Source organism: Rhipicephalus sanguineus, chromosome 1 (genome assembly GCF_013339695.2).
Source record: "Rhipicephalus sanguineus isolate Rsan-2018 chromosome 1, BIME_Rsan_1.4, whole genome shotgun sequence".
Lineage (NCBI taxonomy): Eukaryota > Metazoa > Arthropoda > Arachnida > Ixodida > Ixodidae > Rhipicephalus > Rhipicephalus sanguineus.
This window is the reverse complement of record NC_051176.1, coordinates 71,604,147-71,612,149: the sequence shown is the minus strand read 5'-3', so window position 1 is coordinate 71,612,149 and position 8,003 is coordinate 71,604,147.

Here is an 8,003-nt window from a genome sequence, read left to right as displayed (position 1 = left end):
GGTTCCATTCTCTATGGAAGAACTTCATGCAGCACTGAACACGTGCAGGCGCTCGTCGTCCCCAGGTCCAGATGGAGTGACCTATGCTGCCTTACGTCACCTGGGTCCGAAGGCACAACGCTGTCTCCTGGACATATTCAATCAATCTTGGCATGATGGCGAAGTCCCCGACGAGTGGAAGTGCAGCCGCCTGGTACCTCTGTTGAAGCCTGGAAAGTCTCCGCTGGATTTGGCATCATACCGGCCCATCGCACTAGCAAGCTGCGTCGGCAAGGTCATGGAGAGGATGCTGCTGACACGCATGGAATGGTACCTAGAACATTATAACATCTATCCGGATGCTATGGCTGGCTTTCGACGGGGTCGATCTTCAATCGATAGCGTCATTGACCTGGTTACCTCCGTTCAGCAGCAGAAAGCTAAGAAGCGGCTGTCGGTAGCACTGTTCTTAGACGTGAAAGGTGCCTATGACAACGTGACCCACGAGGCCGTTCTCGAAGCTCTCGAAGCAGCAGAACTTGGAGGTCACGTCTTTCGATGGGTAAGAAGCTACCTCACAAAGAGATCCATGTTCGTTCTAACAGAAGATGGGCCTACGAATAAGCATTTCACAAGTCGTGGGGTGCCACAAGGTGGCGTGCTGAGCCCGACTCTTTTCAACCTAGTTCTGGTGGGGCTCACCGAAACGCTGCCACAGACGGCTAATATATCTCTCTACGCTGACGATATCTGCATCTGGGCGTCCGGCGTGACACGGCCTCAAGTGCGCGCAAGAATACAGAAGGCGGCAACATTGACATCCGCATACCTTCGCCAGCAAGGTTTGACTATCGCTACAGAAAAATGTGCAGCAGTGGCATTTACACGCAAACCGATGTGCTTCTACCCAGTGTGCATCGAAGGCCACTCAATTGCTTATAAGAGCAGCCATAGATTCCTAGGTGTCATCGTGGATCGCGACCTAACCTGGAGTCCCCATGTCGCACATCTGAAGAGAAAACTCATATGCATTGAGAACGTATTTAAGTTCGTTGCCGGAAAATCATGGGGACCATCCGTGCATTCAATGCTGCAGCTTTATACAGCCCTCTTTCTCGGATTTCTACGGTACAGCCTTCCTGCCCTGTCCAACACGTGCAAGACTAACATCCGTGCACTACAGAGCGTGCAAGCCCAAGCACTTCGGACATGTCTTGGCCTTCCAAGATGCTCATCGACAGTTGCAACTATCGCTATCGCACAAGAACAGCCGGTCGCAACTCATATCATCGTTGAGACGCTGAGAGCGTACATACGGCATTTGTCACGGCTACCGTCACATCATTTAGCGTGTTTGCCAGCGCGGAGGCCCCATGCTTCATTCTGCGGTATTGTGACAAAACACTACGACATATTACCACCTGGCTTCAAACCTGCGATGCGTCCGGCATCTGCGTTGTGGACTCTCCATCAACCTGACGTGTCCTTATCGGTTCCTGGAATCGTTAAGAAGGCACGCATGTCACCGCTAGCCCTGAAGCAGTTGTCTTTGCGTCTGTTGGAAGAAACCTACACTCACCGCAAGCATGTTTACACCGATGGCTCCACTAATTCCAACAGCTCTACCGGAGCGGTGGTTGTTCCATCTGATGACGTACTGTTACAGTTCAAGTTTTCGCACATCACGACGTCGACAGCCGCAGAACTCGCAGCGCTTCAAGGTGCGCTCAAGTACATCCTTCAGCAGCCACCTAATCGATGGGCCATCTTTTGCGACTCCAGGTCAGCTTTACAAACACTACGGTTTGCTTTACGGCACGGATTACACGAACAATCCGTGTACGAGATAAGGCACGACTACCACCAAGCACTCGAGAAAGAACATGACATTATATTTCAATGGCTGCCGAGTCATTGCGGAATTGTCGGCAATGATCGCGCGGATGAAGCTGCACGATCGGCTCATGACCTAGACCAGCGGACACCCATACCACTCTTGAGAAAAGATGCCGCGTGGCGACTACAATCACTCGCACGCCGTATCACTCTTCTACAATGGAATACGCCGGGTTTTTCCAACGCGCGCCTGTATTCGATTGACCCGAATTTACAACTTCGTTTGCCATCCGGACTCTCAAGACGCGATGCAACTTTACTGTGCCGCATGTGGTTGGGCGTGGCATTTACGAATGCGTATTCGAGTCTCATTGGAATGGCCAGCAGTGCGGCATGCAACATTTGCGCCTGCGAGGAGACGCTTGAACACATTCTATGCCACTGCCCATTATACCAAGCTCAACGACGTAGTATGGAAGTCAAGCTCCGTCACCTGGACTCAAGACCGCTGACAGAAAAGAAGATCTTGGGACCTTGGCCTACGGTCTCGCATATGCGCAAGGCCACGAAAGCCCTCTTGTGCTTCTTGAGGACCACAGGACTTCACGAGCGCCTGTGAACTAACAGCGCGAGTTCGTGTTGTGTAGTTTCAAACTGTTCATCCATCCCTTTCATACTCTTCTTCTGTCTTCTTTACCCTTTCTTTTCTATTATTTCCCCTTCCCCCACCCCAAGTGCAGGGTAGCCAACCGAGCCAAAGCTTGGTTAACCTCCCTGTCTTTCCTCTTCGTATCTCTCTCTCTCTCTCTCTCAGTTGGCTAAGATCTGGCACCCCATCCGTACATGTGTCGCAATATCACACCGACTCATGCTGCCGCACTATTTTGGAGCACATGGAAGGTTCTTCTGCTCCTCCGAACGCCCGACTTTGTCGACAGCTTAACCACTGCAAGCTTCACGGTGGTGTTTTACATTGCTATGTTTACCACTTCGACGGCAACAAATGGGTGCCAATCATACCCGTTCTCTACAACGTGAAGTTCTTTAAGCATTTCACGATGATCCCACAGCTGGTGATCTAGGCTTTCATAAAACGTATGACAAAATACGAAGTCGCTGCGCCTGACCTGGCCTCTCTTCAGCCATTGCCAAATATGTTGCTTCCTGCGTCCACTATCAAAGCCGCAAACGACCCAGGACTGCTCCTTCTGGCCTCCTGCAACCTCTTCCTTGTCCCACTTTACCTTTTGAAGTCGTCAGGATAGACTTGTACGGCCCCCTTCCTGTGACATCGAATCGGAATCGTTGCATTGTGACGGCTGTTGACCATCTATCCCGCAACGCGGAAACAGCCTCGCTACAATCTGGGGTTGCCACTAAAGTCGGCCATTTTTCTCTGCGCAACATATTTTTACGCCACGGAGCTCTACGCGTTCTGCTCAGCGACTGTGGCAAACTCTTCCTTTCTTCTATTCTTGCCGAGGTTCTGTGCGCCACCAACACCATTCCCAAGAGAACTTCTGCTTACCATCCGCAGACCAACTGCTTGACAGAACGCTCTCATCGCACGCTCTCTGATAAGATTGCAATATACATCCACCCTGACCACTCGAACTGGGACGCAATCCTGCCGTTCGTCAGATTCGCTCATAACAGGGCTACGCAATGCACCACCGGCTTTTCTCCCTTTTTCCCAGTCCACGGCCGCTCGCCGAATTTCACTCTGGACGTCTCGTTCCTTTCAGCTCCTGCACCCTACGCAGGTCTTTTATCCGAAGTCTTTTTGTCTCGTCTCACACTGCCGTCATCTGGCCGGAATGAACACCGGCTTCTCCCAGGAAGCTCGCAAGTGCTCGCTACGACTCGACTCACCGCGCTGTGACTTTTTCCCCTGGAGACGAAATTCTTCTATCGACACCGCTGCGCGTTCCTGGCTTATGCGAAAAATTCGAGGTGCTTTTTTGGCCCTTACATGATCATTGAGCAAACCTCCCCAGTTAATGACCGTGTCTCACCTCTTGCAACTCCTTCCGATCACCGTTGCCGGGGGACAGAAATAGTTCATGTTTCTCGTTTAAAGCCGTATATCCGCCGCACTACCTAATACTCTCACACGGGCAGGCGGCCGCTTCCAGCGCGACGGGGAATAAGTGTAAGCGCAGCAAATCAGTCAATCTTCTTTGCCATCTCGACATATCATCATCATTTGTGCAACTTCCTCATCATCATTGTAGAACAGCTCGAGCTAGACTCGAAAAAAGCGGGTCCTCATAATATATATATATATATATATATATACAGAGAGAGAGAGAGAGAGAAATGTGGAAGTGCAAGTCCGGCTCCCGCCCCCTCCGGGAAAATGAAAACTCTCCGCCCATGGGAAGAACTCTGTCGCCAACTGCTGCTCCCAGACGAACAGGATGGTGACAACATTGTTGCAACTGTAACCACAGGCTACTTCACTGAACAACAGCAGGCCGATTTATACTACAAGGACTTGTGGAGTATCTAGAAGACAAAACCGATGTAGTCCCAAGATTATTCGTGCGTGGATTGTCCTTAGTTTGCTTGTGGAATGAAATTCTCGTAAAGAAGAACTTGGCAACAGTCCACGCAACTACATTTGCATTGTGCCTTCAGCACTGTATAGAGATGTTCCACAAAGTCTGCATAACAGTGCGACTGCTGAACACCTCTGTTTCTCCCGCCCACTCTCGAGAATTCAGAATGCGCCTGCACCAGAATGGTGATGTTGCCGGTTATGTATAAAATGTTCAAGGACTGTCAGTGATGCAAGACATCACTGATAAGGCCAGTGGGATTCCAACACTAGATCCCCATGGCTTCAAACCAACTTAACGGCAATGTCGAAGCGAAAGACCTGCCAAAAGATAGTGCCGCTATGGTAGCGAAATTCTTTGTAAAGAACATCTGGCTCCGACATGATGCACCAGAAGTCATTGTATCTGATCAATGTGTCGCTTTTACGGCAGAACTGACCTATGCCATCCTGCAATGTAGTGAGACATGTCACCCCAAGAAAACTGTTTAGCACTCACTGGACTTCAATGTGCCTGAATTAAGCCATTGCCGACATGTTGGAATGCACATCGAAATGGTACGGTACGCAGATGTAGTACGTTACTCTTCTATATGTGACTTTCGGTCACACAGCAGCAAAAAGGCCACGCCAACTTAAGCTCGTTCATAGAAGGAACCTGGCAACAATCCTTGACTTCATGCTTCCTACTGTCCCTGACGACGACACTCTCAGCATTGCCACATATCTGCAGCGCACCATACAAGCTTGACAGTTCATCCGTCTGGGTGAAGAACAAGCAGGGGACTCACACCTGTCGCTGCAATCTTCGACAGTGCAACGCGGAACATTACCTTGGTGACCGGCCTTGTGTCTGGACGCTAGAATACATTTGTGAGCTAACTGAGAAGCTTCTCGAGCGATATTTCGGGCCGTACAATATACCCCAACTTTGTGATGCACTGAACTATGAAGTTTAGCCCAATGGCATGATGCAATCACAGCTACGATGCACATGGCCTGAAGTCCTCCATGTATCGCGGCTTAAACCTTATCTGTGTGCTGATGAACTAGGGGACGTCATTTCTTTCTTTATTTGTATTTCACTGTAGGAACACAACAACAAAGTGAAGAGAGGGAGAGAGGGAGAGAGGGCTTTCTTGGTGTGCATTGCGCACAATGCGGCTGTATTCCGTTCTTTGAAAAGGCGGCTATACTAGCAAGGCATCCCAACGAGAATACAAGACTCATCATAGAAGCTGCAGCAATCGCTGAAGGTGGCTCTGTTAGTAAGCCTTCGAGAGCTTTGACTGATAAGGAACTTGCTTTCTTGCACCCACACATGCGCTAGGTTTCTTTTTGACAGGCTGTTCCCGCTTTGTTGTTTTAGAGTGCTTGATCATGTTGTCTTCGTGTTCCGGAGGGGGTGTCATTTATTATATGCGGTTTTTATCGCATGTCGTTTTCATATATTGCTTGTTCTTCACAATAAAATTTTAGTTGGAAGTCAGCGCTCGTCTTCGTTGCTCCCTTTCTCGCGTCTTACTTTGCGCTGTGATCACAATTTATTTGTTAATTTATTTTATTGCATGCATTCTCGTTGTCGTAATCTGTTCCCAGCATTGATTGGTTCAACGCTTTTTCAGAGGAGTTATAAACACGTGCCCTTGTTTTACAGTGAAAGCTGTTTTGAAATCACAACAACAGCCATTTTTGGCGCCGTAGTTGTCCGCCACTGCTGCCGGTGTCTGTCACCGCTATTGCGTGACATAAGGAAAAGTGAAATGAGAAAAACGTTTATAGAATCTTGTGGCATTTGAAATCCGTGCCCCCTGCGTGGCAGTCGAATTTCAACCACAGAACCAAGCTGGTGTTTGGAACTCCTTCGCAAAATGACCCTATACAGCCGTCATGTCGGCCAAGGAATCGCGCTAAGATATGTAGTATAGCATGGCAGAAGAGTAAAATAACGGCGTCCCACAATGCGAATTGCGCAACGAGTCGGTCCTTCAATGCTTCCAGTCCGTTACAAAGAGCTGAGCCATAATTCTTGATCGTCATCAACCGCAGCACAAAGTGCACATGACTCCATACACATAGGTAGCGGTTACCACTGTTCTCCGTAGGATCATGAATAATGGCATGGTGTGTGATTCCCTAATTCATAAAAGTACTATGATTTGTGGCGTAGTGGGTACCTTGCATATGTACTTTTATTAGTTGAGCAATGAGAGACCACAATGGACTGTAGAAAAGCCCCTCTTCTAGCTTTCGCTGTGACTGCGAGGTCTGCGCGGTACACGCAGGCCTCGCAATTTTTTCGTTTTCGGTGTGCCCAAGCCTCACTAACTGAAACTGTTGTACATGTTTTAACTTGTCGTAAGCAACGCCTTCATGAATCGAAACATTCTTAAATAGTTTTCATAATATTCAACAGGTAACGCACACGATGCAAATAGCATAGTACATTCCGACACGCATGGAAACACCAGCCATTGTGCTGGAATGTACAGTGACTGATGCATGAAAACCTGGTATGTTTGATTGCTACATTATAGTCTTGTCAAATGTAATCAATGGAGCGTACTACATCAGGAAACAATCTGGGTCATGGATCAGTGAACCATCGCTGCCGTTGCATGATTGCGAGTACGGATTTTTAGACAAGTACATGTGACTTTGATCGAGATTGTTTTTTTAAATGCGAATGCATTTCTTAGTCGGGCTATGTCAGGCATGCGGCGTTGTCCGCGCGCCGGCAGGTGTTATCTCTCCGCTCTCACTCCCTCTCCCATAGCAACAGCTGCGGGCGCGCGCGCTTATCCTCGCCCCTAGCAACCGGAGCATGTGGTGCGAGAGAGTGTAGCAGAGGGTAGGTGCACTGCTTCGCCGCTCCTTCTCTCGCCGTTCGCTCTCTCTCCTCCCTGCGCCCCACTCTCCCGTACGCTCGCGCCTCATTCTCGACCGTTCGCTGGCTGGGCGCCTCTCAAGAACATCCGGAAATGTGTGCTCGAGACGCCGCTGTCAAACGCCAACGGCGACCACAAGGCTGAGATTATGGCCGTCAGGTACAATGACAACACAAACAGGTGCTGATGAATGTGTAAATAAATGGTTACGGTACAAATCCTCGTCTCGTCATTAATTTACGCCATTAAAATTACTACGCCGTGTACTCTCGGCGCAAGAAATGCATTCGCATTTCCTCACGATTCCCTTCGGGGAGGTGGGGTATTTTTTTGTGTTCGTTTGGTTTTTTGTTGGTATGCAATAATTTTTGCTTTCCATCAGTTTGCGCATGCGGCAAAGATACGAGGTTTGTCTCTTCTAATTGCTTTTTCTGAAATAAAAAAATATAGTTGGGAGTCAGTGCTGTGATTTCGTGTTCCTATTTTTCTCTGTCTGTGTGTGGTTGTGCTGCTGGTCCATCATGGTGTACTCATCATTACTGTAACGCGAGTGCCTTGGTAGCTTAGCAGGCAAAGTGTGACTCTGTTAAGCTTGAGGAAATGGGTCTCATTCCAGGTGTTGGCGGCTGTATTGCGATGGGGGCAGAGTGCAAGAGCACCAGTTTACTATCATGAGCACTATGAGAGAGAACATGCGAGTACGCTGGTGAATGGCCTCAAATCACAATCCGATCGACAAT